The sequence below is a fragment of the Aethalodelphis obliquidens genome, unplaced genomic scaffold (genome assembly GCF_003676395.1).
Source record: "Aethalodelphis obliquidens isolate GAN/ISIS:26980383/991018 unplaced genomic scaffold, ASM367639v1 scaffold32, whole genome shotgun sequence".
Taxonomy (NCBI): Eukaryota; Metazoa; Chordata; class Mammalia; order Artiodactyla; family Delphinidae; genus Aethalodelphis; species Aethalodelphis obliquidens.
In genome coordinates, this window is record NW_020837976.1 from 176,831 (window position 1) to 196,950 (window position 20,120).

Here is a 20,120-nt window from a genome sequence, read left to right on the forward strand (position 1 = left end):
CACAAGAGGGAAGAGATATAGGGATATATGTGTATGTATAACTGATTCACTTTGCTATAAAGCAGAAACTAACACACCATTGTAAAGCAATTATACTCCCAAAAAAACGTTAAAAAAAATATTACTCAGCCATAAAAAAGGAACAAAATTGAGTCATTTGTTGAGACATGGATGGATCCAGAGACTGTCATACAGAGTGAAGTAAGTCAGAAAGAAAGAAACAAATACCGTATATTGACGCATGTATGCGGAACATGGAAAAATGGTACAGATGAACCGGTCTGCAGGGCAGAAGTTGAGACACAGATGTAGAGAACAAACGTGTGGACGCCAAGGGGGGAAAACTGCGGTGGGGTGGGGATGGTGGTGTGATGAATTGGGCGATTGGGATTGACATGTATACACTGATGTGTATAAAATTGATAACTAATAAGACCCTGCAGTACAGAAAAACAAACAAACAAAAAACTAATACTAAACTTTCTTTGGGTTATTTATATGGAAATATGTTAATATAAATGTTTCAGACACTATATGAAATTTCAAAAAATCTTTTATGTTCTGGTATAATGTCATAAGTCATAATTCTAGTTATTACTTAAAAATGTATATCTCAGAAATAACTAAATTTCCTTGTCAACTGCATTATTATGAACTTTCATCAAATCTTTAACCGTGGTCTTTTTTTTTTTTTTTTGCGGTACGCGGGCCTCTCACTGTTATGGCCTCTCCCATTGTGGAGCACAGGCTCCGGATGCACAGGCTCAGCGGCCATGGTTCACGGGCCTAGCCACTCTGCGGCATGTGGGATCTTCCCAGACCCGGGCACGAACCCGTGTCCCCTGCATCGGCAGGCGGACTCTCAACCACTGCGCCACCAGGGAAGCCCCCATGGTCATTTTTAAGTCTTTTGTCATTTACAGACAGTTCTGGGTGTACTCTGATGCTTCTGCAAAAATGTTCCTATAAAAGGGTTTCATCTTCAAGGAACTGATGGAAAAGACCCTGACAAGTACAGGTTTCTGGTAACTGACTATACTCCTGAACTGAATGAATAAGCATTTTCAGAACTCAGATGAATTCATAAAAGTGCTAACAAAAGATCAAGATGAAAAAAAATTAATTACATGGGACTGAGTGAACTGATGAGGATGATTACAATTTTTGTGACTTTCTGTTTGAATAAAAAAAAAATTTTTTTTAATCCCATAAGGACTCAGAGGCAAAAAATATACAAATCAATTTTCACTGCAAAGTAACGGAGCTGTTACAGTGGAGGATTACTGGACTGAATGTCAATATTATGACATAGTATGAGTGTGTTTCGTGTTTGGTAATTGCAATCATTGTTGCTTTTGTTGTGGTCATCCATTTACAATGCTTGGTGTCCGTTTATTTATCTCTTGTAAAAATAAAATACAGTGTGTGTGTGTGTGTGTGTGTGAAAATAAATAAAATAAATAAAATAAAATAAAATTCCCTGACGACAAAAAAAAAAAAAAAAAGAATCCGCCTGCCAATGCAGGCGACACGGGTTCGAGCCCTGATCTGGGAAAATCCCACATGCCTCAGAGCAACTAAGCCCATGCGCCACAACTACTGAGCCTGCGCTCTAGAGCCCGAAAGCCACAACTACTGAGCCCATTGCCACAACTACTGAAGCCCACGCACCTAGACCCCATGCTCCCCAACAAGAGAAGCCACCACAATGAAAAGCCCACACACTGCATAGAAGAGTAACCCCCACTCGCCGCAACTAGGGAAAGCCCACGTGCAGCAACAAAGACTCAATGCAGCCAAAAAATTAATTAATTAATTTTTAAAAAGCCCCCAGTGGCCAATGATACAAATTGAGGTTCTACCAAGAATTCCATCCACCTACCTCATCCTCAGAGGATCTTACAGGTTCCTGGGTCACTACTGTTCTGGAAGCTCTTGCTAAATATTTTGTCTGCTCACCTTGGGCAGACAACTGGAAATAATCTGAGTCCCAATACATACCTGAGTGTTTATTCTTACTGTGAGAGTTGGAAAAATCAAGCCAACCCCTCAGTAAACCATATTCATAGCAAAAAGCCCACCTGAGATACTTTCTCCAATAAACCATAAACTCCTCGAGTATAGCATATTGTTTAATCTTTTATCCCAAATATTAATGCACTATATAGAACACAATGGGTTCTCAACAAATGCCCTTTGAACTGAACTGCGTAAAACAATTATTATCATTCCCACTTTACAGTTGAGCATAGTGCCAGGCACACAGTAAGCCCCCAATTATGGTAGCTTCAGCTAAATCTTACTCCAAAGCAATGCTCTCTGTACTACACCACTCTACTTGACAACACCACACTGAAAATAAGTTTATTTTGTGTGACCCCAAGGAATAAATTTAGGAAAAGAGACTTCACTTCAATATAAAAACATTTCTAATAGTTGGAGATGTCTAAATATCATTTGCTTCAGAGGTTACTACTAATAAAAGCGCCAATACCGTATGCTAACACATATATATGGAATTTAAAAAAAAAAATGTCATGAAAAACCTAGGGGTGAAACAGGAATAAAGACACAGACTTACTAGAGAATGGACTTGAGGCTATGGGGAGGGGGAAGTGTAAATGGTGACAAAGCGATAAAGAGGCATGGACATATATACACTACCAAACGTAAGGTAGATAGCTAGTGGGAAGCAGCCGCATAGCACAGGGAGATCAGCTCGGTGCTTTGTGACCGCCTGGAGGGGTGGGATAGGGAGGGTGGGAGGGAGGGAGACGCAAGCGGGAAGAGATATGGGAATATATGTATATATATAACTGATTCATTTTGTTGTGAAGCTGAAACTAACATACCATTGTAAAGCAATTATACTCCAATAAAGATGTTAAAAAAAAAAAAAAAAAAAAGCGCCACTTATGAAGTACTTACTATTCTTACTCCACAAAAGATATTTATTGCACACAGCACAGTTGCTTTGTATACATGGAAAAGCAGAAATACTTCTGGTTTATGTGTTCATCAAAGTGACAGCAAACATATAATCAAAAAAAGGAATGTGGGCTTCCCTGGTGGCGCAGTGGTTGAGAGTCTGGCTGCCGATGCAAGGCACACGGGTTCGTGCTCCGGTCCGGGAAGATCCCACATGCCGCAGAGTGGCTGGGCCTGTGAGCCATGGCCACTGAGCCTGCGTGTCCGGAGCCTGTGCTCCGCAACGGGAGAGGCCACAGCAGTGACAGGCCCGCGTACCGCAAAAAAAAAAAAAAAAAAAAAAAAGGAATGTATAATTTTAACTGTGATAGAGGTACATGGTCTATGATATACTAGAAGGGTGAGGAGGCTTAAGCTAAACTACCACTCTCCCTAAGAAAGTGATATTTAAAGTTGACATCTAATGACTGGTTAACTAGAAGATAAAGGCCCCCAACCAACAGGAAGAGTGAAGTGTTTGAGGAAGTACAAGGAGACCAGTGTGGCTGGAATAGAAGGCTAAGAGGAGGATGCAAAGACACTAGATTGGGCCAGCTCACAAAGGGTTTTACAGACTCTATTAGGGATTGGGGGCTTTATCCTGATATGAGTAAGTGTGGGTTTACTCAGTGTAATGTCCTGACTTTCTCTATCAATTTTTGGTAAGCAGCAAGCAATAACAAGGACACAGAAGGTTAGTGAAGTCAGGTGAAGAATTTTAAGATTCTGGTGAGGACTTTGTTATAATAGCTAACCCTGGGATCAGGGCCAGTAAAGAAACAAATTAAGTCTGAAGGAGCAGGTAATGAGGGGGCAGACAAAAACATCGGACTGTCACGGTACACAAAAATAATTCAATCGACAGTAGTAAATGAAAGTGGTTGCAAAGGTAAGGAAACTATTACCATAGAACAAAATTTCAGATTTTACCCAAGTTCAGAGTAATTTTTATCGAGAAGCTCAAAGTGATATGAAGGTGACTAGAGTTAAGGACATCAAGAAAATATTATGAAGCTATAATTTTAGAAGGGTTGACACCATAGAAATCAGGACCTCTGAAGAAGACTTAGGAAAGAAAGGATAACTTTCAGACAGATGGTGAAGTCCTTAAGAAATGTGATGAGAATATCTTGAAGAACAGGTCTGAGTGATAAAAGATGGAAAGGGACAAGAAAATTACCAAAAAGTATTTAAGATATTGATCAGACCTTCTCAAATCAAGTGTTAGCAATCAATTCACAATGGCAAATAAACAACTCCTCTTAGAAGAACAATTTTCAAATATTAACATAAAAAAGGGCTGTGACTATAGTTTGGGGAGCTTTGTTTTCTTTATTCAACTTCTTATTTAAGGTCATAGAAATCCAAGATCGACAAGTTGTTTGTTTGTTTTTAGTTGTGGGTAGGATGTAAACATCTAACTTTTTTTAATTATAGGAATTAGAATATACAACCCTCAAGTGATCTAAAGAAATTCCACTAAGTATTCTTCATGAAGAACTCCATCTCTTGTGCATTACAGGGTGCAACTTCTAGATCAGAGGAATCTTGACATTTTTCTAAAATGTATTGCAACATTACTAAGAATGAGGAAAGAGATGAAGGTGAAAAGCCCCGTCTGAAATGAGACCATTTTAATATCATCAGAGAGTTTGAGGAGTGAAAATTCATGAAATTCTTTTAAAATATGAAATGGTAAGAAAGGGGATTTCTAGAAAGTAATCATCCACATATATGTTTTCTTGATCAGATAGAAAGGGTAGGTCTATGTAAATCCAAAATATGAACTCTTCATGGAAAATAAGCATCGTACTCAGGCTGCCAAGTAAATGATCACCTGCCACATGACTTAAACATTGTAAACTGACATATTCCAAAGCACATTTTGGAAACTGCTCAAAATGCAGGAAGTGTCTGCTTCCAGCCTACACGTTTGTTCTACGACTTCAACTCGAAGCATTCCATTTTTCCTCTGAGGCCATGGCTTATAAATCAGATGAGACTGGTCATCTTGCAACAAAGTGGACTTTTAAAATGTGATTTTGAAAAGATTGGAAAGTGTAATACAACAGTTTTTTCAGTCTTCAGGGCTGAGAAATGATTGTCTTATTGACCGCTCTATTGAGAATGATATTACTCCAGAGAGATGTAGACCTGTAACATTTCCAGGGGCCACATCATTAGATGTTTTATTTCAGGGACTAAATGGTCAGATACCAATTATGTGATTTATTCCAAAATAGCTTAAGGGCTCCAATCATTGCTTTTATTTCTGAGTTAATCATGATATTTTAACAAATCCACAAAGGAAAGCCTTACTGATGAATTCCAGTGAAATTTAAATACTCCAATATAGGTATATGGTTAATGACAATATAGATGGGTGGTTCACACTTTAAATGTCACTATCACTGAAGAGAAAAATCCAAAGGAATGCATTACAAAATGGTTCTATATTTGCATCTGTAGAAACAATGTATTTCTAGTCTTCAAATAAACATACACAAAATAAGGAACAGTTTTACAAAGTCAATACCTTGCTAAATTAATTCACTGTTGCCTTTCCAGGTATCCAAGCTCTAGATGGCCTTTCACCTTTTCGCCCACACAGCAGTTCAGAGAATACCCATTCGCACCATCTCCCCACCCACTGGCTTGCATTTAATGACTAGAATTCATGCAAACTGGCTGCTCTTACAGGCGCATAAGGAGATGGCAAAATCTGGAACCAGGTGTATGATGGCCAGTTAATTGGCTCTTTCTTTGCCAAACACCAGGGAACAGCTGGTTTTCATTGTTGTTCTAATGAGCTACGCTGAAAGTGAAGCTGGGCACATTAGTTGGAGCTCTTATGGTGCTATGTACAGTCTTGGAAATCATGCTTATCACTGCCAGAGGCTTTTATTGTGAAAAGAATAGTTTCTATATTTAAAAAATGCAATCTGATATTAGAAGAAGGCAGCAGTGTGTCTTGGTTGCCCCATTTCAGTCCTCATGTTTCTAAATGGTCATTTCTTCTGCCACCTATTCCCTTGCATGGGCACATATATCTGATATAAGTGCACATGTCTGAGCACCACAGGCACACACACTTCGCTGGGTAATCCCCTGGGAGAAGAGGCAGTACGGTTTCAACGGAGGCAGAATGAGTTTAAGCTTGCAAGCCTGGTAGCCAGAGCCAAAGGCCAAAAGCCATTTTAAAAATAAGAATAAGCACAACTATGGAGTAGCTTTGTAAATCATACTCTTTAGGAGGCAAGCCAGTGTAGTGTTAACACCTTCCTTAAACATTTTGGAATAAAAGACGGGGAAATTACTTGGAATATTCCCATTATAAATGTAAGATTTAGGAAATGTTAGTAAATTGACAAAAATCCAGAATCATAAGACTCTCTCCTTTCCCAATAATCCAGTCTCTGAGATCCCTCACTGGTTACATAAGTAAAAACTCAACCTTTAGCCAAGACTGCTAAAAGCAGTATAATTGGGTCCCTGTTTTTCTTTTAATGTTTAGGAGAGACATGAGATGCCTTTTTTTTTTCAATATGAACTGTTAAAATGGTTCCAAATGGTGTCAAAATACAAAAGATTTAATAAAATACTTAAGCTTTGAAAGGTTTTCTCTTTTTTCAGGACAGTGAAAAGGCACACAAAGAATGATGAAGTTAAGCAACTATGAAAATATTGATGAAACTGAAAAGTTTTCTGGCAATGAACTGTTCCTTGGCTCTTGTTTTCACAAATATCCTTTGATTTTCTCTTTTACTCTGAAATTTAAGATCTTTGCTTTTTCTCTTGGAGCATTTAAGTCTTCCTCTTAGCTACCTAGAGGAATGCGTCATGCTGCAACGTTCCCTTGTAAGAGACTCATCTAAATGATAATGAGCATGAAAAACTGATTATTTCCTACATTGAACTGGTCTTTGTGATTTTCATCTGGCAAGTCTAACAGTTCTAGACTAGGTCTCAAAGCATAAACATGCCAGCAGTTCAACTAATAAAATAGTTAGAGGCAAATCTGCAGGATGTTACCTGTTGTCGGCAAAAAGCTTCTCAAATAATAGTGATTCATATCATAATTTCAACAGAAAAAGGCCAGTGTGAATTTTTAACTTCCTATTTAAACTTGCATGTGGACTGTTTTCTTCAAACCCTCTATCCAAGGCAGAAGATAGATTACAGAGTTTTCAGGCATACCAAAACATGAATTGCAATGACCTAGTAGTCCTCTAATAAATAAATAATCTGACAAAAATATTTGATGAAAAAAGTAGTTATGTGTTGAGGCTTTCTGGATCTTCATCTTCTTTCCAATTTTCGGTCCTTAATTTTTTTATATTCTCCCCTTTAAAAAAATGTATGCCCTCTAAGATTTCAACTTTATTCTATGACATTTCCCAAGCTATGGCTCTAACCTTAATCTCCCTGCAGATCCAAGTGCCCATAGTCTCCATCTGTATTGCATACTACCAAAACATGTCCTAATTCAGCATCCACAAACCATCTCCTTCTCCTGGTTTCCCCATTTCTGTTAATGATGGCCATTCATTTTCTATTACCCTGTGGTTCTCCCTATCATAACATGTTCTGCTATTTGTGATTTTCTACCTACTTCCATGGGTACCATTGGACTGAGATCTTCAAGGTAAATGATGCTTTATAACTAGAAATTCATTTTCTATATCCTTAAATATTGTTATTTAATAATGTTGAATGAATGAATATATAGATTAATCATCCTATAGAACTTTTCTCATACTACTACTATGGGGCTATCACATTCAAATTTGAAAATGAATAATATAAAAATTCATCAATATCATCAAAAAGTGGATAGCAATTGGCAAAATTTGAATATGGACTGAATATTTGATAATATTAATGTTGACTTTTCTAAATTTTGTTATTACTAAATGTTAGAATAGCATGTGATTGTGTATTAGAATATCCTTGTTCTTAGGAACTATGTGCAAGAGTATTTAGGAGTAAAAATATTAAGAAACCTAGAAGTCACATGGTAGTTATCATTATTGTTGATGCTGGAAGTAATGACTTTATTTTTTAAATAAAACTCTTAAATAATGTAATAAATTCAGATTTTGTAGGATCTGGTCCTGTACTAAACCAGGACAATTCTGGAACCTAATTAAGGCTTCTTAATTCCTAAAGGAGTTGTCATGCCTAATCTCATATAATTCTAATATAATAAATACCTGACATCCCAAAACCAAAAATAGTCAGGATTCCAGAAGATGCTTGAGTGGTTAGATGCAATAATAGAACAAAAGTCTGCTTACACAGTCTATACCATGTATGATACATTTTTACTGAATATGAGCCTGATTTGCCTGCCAAGACTTTTGTCAAATGTGTTAGGAAATGTTAAAACCTGCAAATTGATAAATTCAACCTCAAAACATTGTGATCTGAACCCAAAAATTCCATGGGCAATAGAAACTAAGTCTACAAGCAAGAACAACTTTGCACTTTCAAATGAGACTCAGATATTCGCCCCTCAAATCCCCACCACTTTTCACCTGAGAACTTGGAAAGAAATACACATCCTCGGTTTTCATCTGTTCCAGGAAAAGGAGAGAGAAAAAGAAACAGAGAAAGAGACAGAGAGAGAAACAGAATATGAATCTTCCCTAGACAATAATTTGTCATTGATTTTCATGCCCCCCCCACCCCCAAGATGGACCAAGATTCAAACACTTCCAGGACAGAAAAGAAACTTAATGATCACTCACCCAGAGGTGTTTCAAACTGTGTCCCAGAAATTCCTAGAGTTCTTTGGCAGACTTTAGGAGCCATGCTGGGAATTAAAGGATAACTTGACCACTGCTTCCACCTGAGCCATCCTACTTTTATATGCTTTGCATACTGAGGCTCTGGCTAATATTTCATTTGAAAAACTAGGTTCAGTTCCATCATGAAGATGACAAAACTGAGATTAGAAATGTTGAGTGACTTGTCGAGTCCACACAGCTAGCATCAGAGCAAGACTGGAACCCAGCTAGCAGATATTCAAACTCCCAGTGCTCTTACCACAGCAGCAGTGATTCCCAAACCTGCCTGTGCATCTAAATGACCTAAAGAGCTCATTCAAGTAAAGACGCCTGAGCCTTCATCCAGGGATTCCAATTCAGTTGGTCTGAGGTGAGGCCTGGGAGTATTTTCCAAGGTGTTCCAGGTTATTCTGATTCAGCCAGTCCACAGACCAGCATTTAGAAACCACTGATGCCTCTATTAATGCATGCATTAAATCTCACAACAAAAGTAATTTATATTTAATCAATGTCGAGCACGGGGCTCAGCCTCCTGCCACACAGGATCCTGATCTCAGCTGATTCAGGAGTGAAGAAAGCTTAAAAGTTAATTTAGCACCAATGAGAGAAGTGATTTATAGCGCGTGCGTGCGTGCGTGCGTGCGTGCGTGCGTGCGTGCGTGCGTGTGTGTGTGTGTGTGTGTGTGTGTGTTCCCCAGGGACAGCTCTCAGAGGCTGGAGAAACAGCATGTCCGCCTTGGCCCTAAGGCCTCTTCCAGATGGCTCCTAAATGAGCTGGAGGAATCAGCAACAGCTTTTCAAAATCCTACATACCCACCCACATGGTCTAAGCAAAATGAGTACTTTTAATGAGTCTTAGAAATAGGAAGCGAACTTACTGGGTGCAGGAGACAAATGAAGAATTGTACCAACTGTCCCCCTGGAATTCCCCTGCTCCCCACTCTCTCAACATGAGCTCCGTAGCAGAAACTCTCAGGGAGAGATGTAGCTGATAACGCTTGCAAGGTGGACCTTGTGTGTTGGCAATGCTAAACCAGCAATATGGTCCCTGCTGGGGAAAAAAGAAGAAAAGTGTGGGAAAATGCCAGCCACAGCAGCCCCTCTTCAAGACAGGAGCCACAGTCCTTTTATCATGTATATTCCACTGGGTAAACATTACAATTGGTCACAAGTAGCAGGGTCTATTCTCATTCCTGGGAAACTACTCTTTCCAGCCTCCCTGCCATTAGGCAGGGTCGGGTGACTAATTCTGGCCAATGAACGTAGAGGTACCATGAGTCCCTTCCAGGTGAAAGGGAAAAGCTCCCACTCAACACTCTGGCTCTGCTTTCCCTGTCACTGTGCACTGGAATCCATGTGCTGATATACAGAAATATTAGAAAGGAGCAGATGAGGTTCCTAAATTGCTGCTTAGGACAGAACAGAGCTACCCTACAGAGCATCAGGGTCTGCAACATATTATGCATGATCAAGAAGTGATTCTTCACTGCATCAAGTCACTGAGATTGCAAGGTTAATTTGTGTCTTGAACAATACTTAGCCTGTCCTGACTCCTCTCCTCCTCTCCCTAACCCTAGCCCTCCCTTCTCCTGATTGTGTGTCTCCCCAAGACTGTTACATCAGTATCAGGGGCTTCATTCTCGTTGGCCAGCTCGTCTTTAAAAAGTGGGATCTGAAGTATTAATGGATCCCCTGCTTTGTGATGTTATTTATCAAGATAATGAAAGAAATTAAGACTAAACACCTGTTTTAACTTAATCCACAGGTAGAAGAGAAGAGAATATAAGAGACAGAGGTCCCTGTGAAATCCCAACATTATGATTCTGGTTTCAGGTTCTGAAGCAAGAGTGATTGTCTTTTTAAAAAATACATAGTTCAGGGCTTCCCTGGTGGCGCAGTGGTTGAGAGTCCGCCTGCCAATGCAGGGGAAACGGGTTCGTGCCCCGGTCCGGGAAGATCCCACATGCCGCGGAGCAGCTGGGCCCGTGGGCCATGGCCGCTGAGCCTGCGCGTCCGGAGCCTGTGCTCCGCAGCGGGAGAGGCCACAGCAGTGAGAGGCCCGCGTACCACAAAAATAAATAAATTAATAAATAAATAACATACTTCAATCACAAAAGTAGAGGCTCAAGGCTGCTCCAAATCAGCCCAGGTCCTTGGATACGTTCAAAATCCTTAATTTCACAACAGATGCAAATACAGGATTAAGCTACTCTGAGTTAAGTCTTTCCCTTCACACTGGTAATTCACAGAATTCCCACACTTCCCTGCACAAAGGTGAACTCCCAGACCCATGCCTGCCTTAGAAGTGGCCTTTACAGGACTCAGAAAATAGGCATTAGACATGTTGATCTCCTTACAGAGCTATACCAACAAGCCTGGGTGTGTGCTACATCCAGGCCTGCGGAGCAGAACCTACATGGAAGGTGGATGACGCCTTTGCAGTTGCTGTCTGTGTGATGGTCTAAGTGAAGGAACCATGGTTCATACACACAAGAGAAACACTCCAAGGTGTACTGAAACAGGGCTTCAGGTGCCTCAGCCTAACCGTGACCTGATAAAACCAGCAACAGCAGCAGTCCCATACAAAGGTGGCCCAAGAAGTGAGGAGGAAGGACCTTGGTCAAGGTAGGCTTGCAAGCAGCTGGAAGTCCAAGTGGACAGAAATCAATATGGGTTTTTTAGCCACTCTCTCCCACAGACAACACTGATGCCAACCATGACTGTGAAATGTTGCAGACTGCTGATGGGGAACAAACGAGGGACTGGTTTTTCCTGGCCTGCAATGATCCACAATAGTAAAATCAATTTCCAAATACTAACTGAAATGCAACTACATACACGGAAAAGGAGTAGTCACTCAGAACCCAGGGTGGGAGCCCAAGCACCACCAGTGTGGTTCCAGGTCTCAAATCAAACCAAAAGAGTGCATAACTTAGTAAGAAAGTCCATTCTCCTAGGACAGGGAGTCCAGGCTTCTGAAATCAAGACGGCTTTGGCCCTAAAACCAGGGCCAGCCACAGTCCCTATTCTCAGGAACATTCCTCTAACTTCTCCTTTTCAAGGTAACTCAAAGCTTATGCAATGACTGAAATCTCAGATACCTCTAAGCAAAGAAAGGAATACAGGGGGATACTCTAGGGTCCTTTTCTAAAATTTAGGATCTAGTGTCCTATGACAGCAACTCAATGACACTTTGTGCTACTTTTCATGATCATAAGAAGCATTTTCTGCACATAACTCTACCCACAGTTAAGTACGCACAATAAATCTGCTCTGATTTCCGCTAAGTCATGATGAAATTCAAATCTAAACCTTGTGCTAAGGGATCATATATTACTGGCGTCTTCTGATTTCAAAGCCCCTTTGCCAGGCCAACTCTGAAAACATTGTTTTAGTTGAATAATTATTTAAATGTGTGCTCATAAGAAATATTATCAAATTATAGTGAACGAACAAATGCAATTAAATAAAGCTATGGCTCCTCATGAGCACATAATGATCTGAGATGTTTGGCCCCAGGAAATGTGGATAGAGTAGACATTAATCTCTGTCCACTGACCCAGGTGTGCAAAATAATCAATTTTTTAATAAATAAACTTAATTTCTGGCTTGGCTCCCATCCTGCAGCTTGGTGAGGGGTGCCCCTTTCTCCAGGGTCATGTTGAGGTCATCTGTCTTCATAACTTATTGCTGAGATAACCCACTGTCATGAACTACATGGTCTCTTCAGATCCTGAAACTTCTTATGGCTTCTATGCTCTGCCAGAGGTAGAGAGATACATGTAAAGCTGGGAACTCTAAGCCCGAGGTCAGGCCCTCTCCTATGCACCAGGCAGCTGTTCTCTTTGGGATCTTACTGCCTCACTAATTACCACCATGAAAATGGGCCTGGGTCCTCACTGTTTCTGCACTCACAGGGCCCATCTGGGAGAATCATGTCTTCAGTCTGGTAGAAGTCCATATTTTCCTATTGCTTCTTCCAAATCAGTCTGTTTCTTCCTATAAACCTTCTCTTCTCCCTTCTATTACCTCTGCAAACCATCTCATCCTCTTGTGGACTTAGGTTTTTGGCAACAAACATGATGATGCATCACTGGCTATTTCTGTGTTCAGCGATCCAACTCAAAGAACAAAATATCTCAACTCTTGATTTGAAAACATAAAAGCAAGCCCAAGTATACAGAGCATTCTCTAATCTGTTGTGATACATTCCAATAAATACTAAACTATTTTTAGAGTCTGACCACAGAGCACAAAGCAAGAAGGGTAAAATATTAGAAGTAAATTAGAAAAAAAAACAATTTTGAATAACTATAATGCAGAGCCTATTTGATTGCCTTCTCTTCACCAGTTAGTGTCACTCAATTAAATCAGATGAATTTTCATTTAGTCCACTAGATTCAAGACTAATTAAAACAACTGAATGACTTCCATTGAGTTTTTTTTCCTTCTGCTCATATACCCCATCAGATTGGCTCACAGCCCCACTGAGAGGCTGTTGGCAGCTCCAAGTAAACTATATTCAAGTTATTCTCATATTTCTGCTAATTCAGTCTAGTTTTTTTGGCTAAAAGATAGTATCTCCAAGTGTTCATAAATATGCATACGGGAGAAATTTTAAAACTTAGAATTTTTCTTTCTTTTTTTTTTTTGGCCTTCCAGGAATTTTTGAAGTCACAGAACTCTGGGCTAAGAAGAAATACAAGTAGTCAATCACCATGCCAACTTTACTAGAACTCAAAGAATTGAAATATTAAACAACGAGACACCTACCACTTACCTGCTATGAAATTGGCACTTTTTTAAGCACTATGGAGGCATTGGTGAGACTGAAAGGAATAAGGAGGGGCACGTTCATATGCTGTTGGTGGAGGACAAGCTAGCTGATTTAGATAAGGAAGTACTTGGTGCTGTAAAGGATGAACCCCTAATGTCAGTGGCTTCGCACAATGAGTAGTGAGTAGTTCTTACTTACCTAGAGTCTGAAATAGCTAATCCTGATTGGTGGTAGGGCTCTCATCCTCTCACTCATAAAGAGAATGACAGAATCTGATGGACAGAGTCTCCACCACCTTTTGTGTGGCTTCCAGGTTCACCCGGGCATCAACACTCAGCTGATAGATGGTAGCATTCAACTTGGAAGTAACTTGGAAGCATTCAAGGTCTGAGGGATTGACTCTGGATAAAATATTCTGAAGGGACCGATTGACAAACTAGAATGCTGATTTATTCTTTTGCAGTGAAAATACACAGTGAAAAATATGCAGTGAAATTTTGCTACTAGAAACGCCTGTTTCTTTTCTCTAAGAGCTTCCTCACCCTGTTATTGAGAAACTAGGAAATCAAGTTTTTTTAATCAGAAATTATGTCATGAGCTCAGTCCTTGAAAGAAAGGGAATTTGATGTGCTTGAGACTTTTTTCCAGACTGGAGAATCCTCAGCCAACATTTAATGCACTCCCACTCTATGACATGGATTGTGTTATACCCTGAGGATGCAAAGATGAGCAGCACAGCTGCTCAGAACTGAGAGAGGACTCTGCAAGGCAGACACAGCAGTTGTGATCTGTGAGCAGAGCTTAGTGGGGGATGGCCATAAAGTGCTATGAGAAGCACCCAGCCCTTTTTCAGGGATCAGGAACTCCAAGACAAGACAGTATTTGAGTTAAATCAAAAAGGACGAGAACAGCTTCCATAGACAAGCAAAGTGAGGAAGGACCTTCCAGGCAAAAGGACAAAGAAGATACTGAGAAATCAAAGATTGTACAAACACTGGAGAAATGCAAACAAGGTTCCCAAATTGAAATGGTATACAAAATATACAAAATACCAAGCCTGATGCTTGGGACAGGGTAGGCACTCAAATGTCAATTTCCTTTCTCTTCTCCTTCCCGAACTCTGAGTAACTGAAGCAGAATGGGGGGAAGGTTTAAGTTTAGTAAAGTTTCTATATATAGGGGGTTCTTTCCAAGAAAAAGAAGCTTTCAGGAATGAAGAACTTACTCCACAGCGGCAAGAAGAACTCCCTCAGCTGTGAGCTCCTACAGGGATTGCCTCAGAAGAAAGCTGCTCACCCAAGGCACCTTCTGCTTCCTGTGGTATGCTGTGAGGTGTAAAGATTACTCCCTCTGCGTAGGTCCAAGTTGACACAGAAACTGAGAAAACTAAAGTATCATCATGGGTCCCATTAGAATAGAGGTATATGGGGCCAAATAATAAACGAGGTCCTGACCCAGGTCCAGTTCACAGTCAGTGCAGTAGGTCCACTGACTGGGCTGGTGGTCATTTTCCTGGTCTCCAAATATGTAACTGGAATGGACCCGCTTCTAGCTGCCAGAACGCCCATATTGGTTCCTTGGCCTACGTGATGAACACTAGAGCCATGTGGAAAGCCAAATGGTAACTGCTGAAATTGCAAACGCTTACCACCACCACCAACATAGAAAATCAAAAATAATACCGCCTCCCAGGGAGAGAGGCAGAGATCAGTAACATATTTAAATAATTCAATTCTATTCCTTTAATTAACCATTCAGATTCCCCACAAAAACGAGAAGTATTCCATAGTAGACAGGATTACCACAAATTCAACCAAGTAGTATAACCCCACTTGCAGCTGCTGTGCCATATGTGAAGTCTTTGCTAGAGCAGCCTTGGGTACATGGTTATGTGACATTTGATCTGGCATAGGCATTCTTTTCCATCTCTCTAACAAGAGAGCAGAAACAGTGTGCATTCACCTGAAATGAACAACAGTAAACCTTTATAGTCTTGCCCCAGGACCATGATAACTCTCCCACCTTCTGCTATAATATAATCCAGCATGACTTGGACTGACTGGACATCTCGGAAAACATCACACTGGCCCACTATATTAATAACACTATACTCATCAGAGCAGATAAGCAAAATCTGGCTGGTACATTGGAGGCCATGGTAAGACACATGAACTCCAGAGTATGGGAGATATTCCCTCTGAAGATTCAGGACCCCAACATACCAGTAAAAATTTCAGATGTCTAATTGACTTGGGTAAGCCAGGACTTCCCCTCCAAAGTAAAGGACAAATACTAAGATTTGCATTTTCCACTATGAAGAAGGAAGAACAAGGCCTGATAGTCTTCTTTGGGTTATGAAGGCAGCATATTCCATACCTGAGAATATTGAGAATATTGCTTCAACACCAAGTTTCCAGCTTTTAGTGGGGGTCCAGGGCAGGAAAAGTTGTCAGATTTTCATTAGGATCAGAGCAAGAAAGGGCTATGCAGCAGGTCCAGGCTGCAGTTCAAGCAACCCGGCCTTTCGGACCATATATCCCAGCAGATCCTGTGGTGACAGAGGTTTCAGTGATGAGAAAAGATGTCATGTGCAATTTATGGCAAGTACCAATAGGAGACTCATAACACGGATTCATAGGGTTCTTGGGCATGACACCTGTAACGGAGAATTACACACCTTTTAGGAAATGGTTCCTGGCATGTTTCTGAGCCCTGGTAGAAATAGAGTGTAGGACCATTGGACACCAAGTTAGAACAGCCCCTATGAACTGGGGATGTCAGCACCACCAAGTCACAGGTTGGACAGGTCCAGCTATCAGATGGAAATGTACATGGGGGACTGAACACAAGCAGGAGCACAGAGCACAAGCAGGCTGCACAGCAAGTAGCCCAGACCCACATATCATCCACCACCGTGGCGCCTGAGCCTCTTCCTCAGTGCACATGTATGGTCACAGGAGTGATCCCTTTGGACCAGCTGATGGAGGAGGGAAAAAGCCTGAGCTTGGTTCATAGATGGGTCAGCTCATCAGTGGGTGAAAACCAAAAATGGATGGTGGCTGTACTATATCCCTACTCACAATTGGCCCTGAAATTCAGTGGTGAGGGAAGATCCTCCCAAAAAGCAGAGCTTTAGGCAGAGGTGTGTAGATAGACATACCGGAATAGAGACAAGGTATGACAATCTTTATACCACATGTCAATGCCCATTAAAGATAATTCATCACAGAAGAGGAAGTAAACACTCAGGTAGATAGAATGACTCAGCCAGCTGATATAAGCCACCCTCTGTCAATAGCCACCCCATGACAGATACAATGGACACATGAAAGAAGTAGTCATGGTGGCAGGGATGGAGGCTATGCATGGGTTCAAAGAATGACCTTTAACCCACCAAGGGTGATCTAGTACTGTGACTGCTGAATGTCTAACCCACCAACAGCAAAGAACAATGCTGAGTCCCCAGTACAGCTCCATTCTTCTAGGGGCCAATCACCCACTGGTAGCAAGCTGATTACATTAGACCCCTTCTTCCATAGAAAGGATAATTATTCATTTTCATAGGAACAGACATATATTCTGGGAGATACATTTACAAAAGATTTGCCTTTCCTACACTAGGACCTTAGCCAGCATTACTATCCAAAGGCTTATAGAATATTTGGTCCACTGGCAAAGTATCCCACATAAATTGCATCAGGCCAAAGAATGAATATTACAGCAAAGGAGCTGTAGCAGAAGGAACTGACCATAGGATCAATTTCTCATATAATGTACTGCAATACCCAGAAGCTGAGAGCCTGATAGGATGATGGAACAGCCTATTGAAAGCACAGCTGAAGTGCCAACTCAGAAAAACTACCTGTCAAGGGCCATCCTCCAGGATGCAGTACATATTTTAAATCAATGATGTTTACATGAGTACTGTGTCCTCAGCAGGTAGAATATATGGGTCTGAGAAATAACGAGTAGAATCAGGAGTGGCCCCATATACCATTATTCCCAGAGTCCCATTTGGGGAATTTGTGCTTCCCCGCCCTACAGCTTGGGGCTCTGTGGTTTTACAGGTCCTAGTACCCAAAGAGGGAATGCTTCCTCCAAGGGACACAGCAAGAGTTTCACTGAACAGCAAGCTGTAGCTTCCACCTGGGCACTATAGCTTCCTCATACCAAGGGCTTAGACCCCTTAGACCCAGAATGAAGGTCTGGGTCACACCAACAAGTAAGCCACTAAGACCAGCAAAGGTATCAATGAAGGGTGGTGGGAATCGAAAAAAAAGAGTAGAGGAGGGTAATGATGAACATCAATTGTGGCCCTAAGACTTTCTGCAAATCAGGGGCTATGGTTGTCAAATTACCTTTCTTTTGTTAAGTTTACATAAGGGAGAAAACGGCCCACTGGAATCCTAGAGAAGTTGCTTCCAGAACTGACACAAAGAAGTAGATCATAATGGCCCAATGAATGGACTGTGGTGACTGTGGGGATTTGCTACCCAGACCCCCATTAGGAAAGAAGACTTACTCCCAGCCTCTGAGAGTGCTGAAAGCAGAAGCTCTCAGCTGTCAGACCCCTATGTAGACCCACCTCTGCTGAAGAGAGCTGTCTCACCCAAGATCATGCTTCCTTCCTAGGATGGCCAGAATCTACCAACTGATTGACATGGGAGTATAATGGCCTGGTCCCTGGCTCAACTCAGGGCAACTGTGAAGAGCCATCCCAGGTTCAGAACTCCCCAGAGAGTTGGCTGAGACATCTGTTGAGATGCATCACAGCTCAACCTCTCCCTCTGCCCTGTCCTGCTTCCTGAATGTTCCCGTATGTTCCTCTTCATCTCAGAGTCTGTTTTTCAGGGAACTCAACCTGTGACATGCACCAGAATACAGGCAACCAAAAACATCTGTGTCTGCCAGATAAGTTCTCTCCTTTGAATGGTACTTGATAAACACCAATATGTTCACCGTCCAACTTGCCTACATCAGTCTCTACTAATAGACAAGCAAAAATATAACTGAGTTGTCATAGTTTCTTTTTATTAAATATAAATATTGATGAGACACTATTTACTGTAAGGGGTCAGAATGCCATCTTCCAAGGTGGTTCCAGATTTCCAGAGTTCAATTAGATGTTTTCTTCAAAGATGACTCACTACCAACCTCAGATAAAATATCTGATTCATTCTTGTTTTGAAAGTAGGTAACTGCCAAAAAGATTAATTACACTTCCAGTGGGCGAGCCCTTTCAATTACCAGGTTGCTCTCTGGTTTTCAGCAGCAATACTTGGGGTCAGATCATTGCTTGTGATTTCTTGAAGTTTCTTGTTTTAAGATCTCCCATCTTGGGCTTCCCTGGTGGTGCAGTGGTTGAGGGTCCACCTGCTGATGCAGGGGACGCAGGTTCGCGCCCCGGTCTGGGAGGATCCCACGTGCCGCGGAGCGGCTGGGCCCGTGGGCCATGGCCGCTGGGCCTGCGCGTCTGGAGCCTGTGCTCCGCAACGGGAGAGGCCACGGCGGTGAGAGGCCTGCGTGCCGCAAAAAAAAAAAAGATCTCCCATCTTGGCTGTCCTAGAAAAACAGAAGGCACAGAAGGACTCTCTTCTACCTCCTCAGTTCATTTTTTCCTGCAAAGTAGTCTCCTATTACCTAGGTTGGCCTGCAGCTCACATAAGCACTCCAGGATCTTTTAATTTCTAGGAAAGAGCAAGAGAGCTACTGTCTTTAACCCTTCCTATCCCTGTTCCCCAACATGGCACTTCCCTTAAAAGACTGCTGTCTTTTCCAACTCCGGAATTACACGAATTTATATGTTGATTAATTTCAGGTGGAAAAACAGTAATTCAACTAGATATGAAACTACAAATCTGTACAAAATAACAGAAAGTTCCAAGTATGACCTGGCCCTCTCCATATCAAAATGGTGTCAGGGAAATTAGGTAACTGAGTAACTTTAGACTAGAAGAGAAGAGGTGATAAAAGGATAGTTCTGTGTGCTATACCACTTATGTTACCCAGGACCTACAAATGTTCTAGTGTTGAAGATCGTTTGTTAAGAACTGGTCCTGTTCATAATCAAAATAATAGTAATATATGGCTTCTCTGTATCCCAAGATCTCACCTCTCTATATCAAAGAAATGCCTGGACTAAAAACAATGGATTATCATGATATAAAATAACCGTAGTTAAGGCGTTTAGGGTTCTTGGCCCATATATGCTGCTGAAGATGACCCACTTTCATCTCCTGACATCTCCTTTTCATCATCTGTTTACAAAAATGGGGAAAGTAGAGGGAGGGCTAATGTTTCCAAAATATTTTATAAGCATGTATTACTTTGTAGTGGAAATAATTTAAAATATTTTACTATTTCAAAAAATAAAGGTAATTTCTAAGTTTCTATCCAATGCTAAAATTTTATGAACTTGCATGTGGTCATGGTGAGCTAAATTGCATTAGCTAATCAATCTCAGCCCATATTTCACCCAAAATGTGGTTTCAGTAACAATTTATATGTCAACAACTTCCAAATTTACATCTCCCAGACATACCACTCCTCTTAGCTCCAGACTCGTATACAACTGTCTACTCCATATA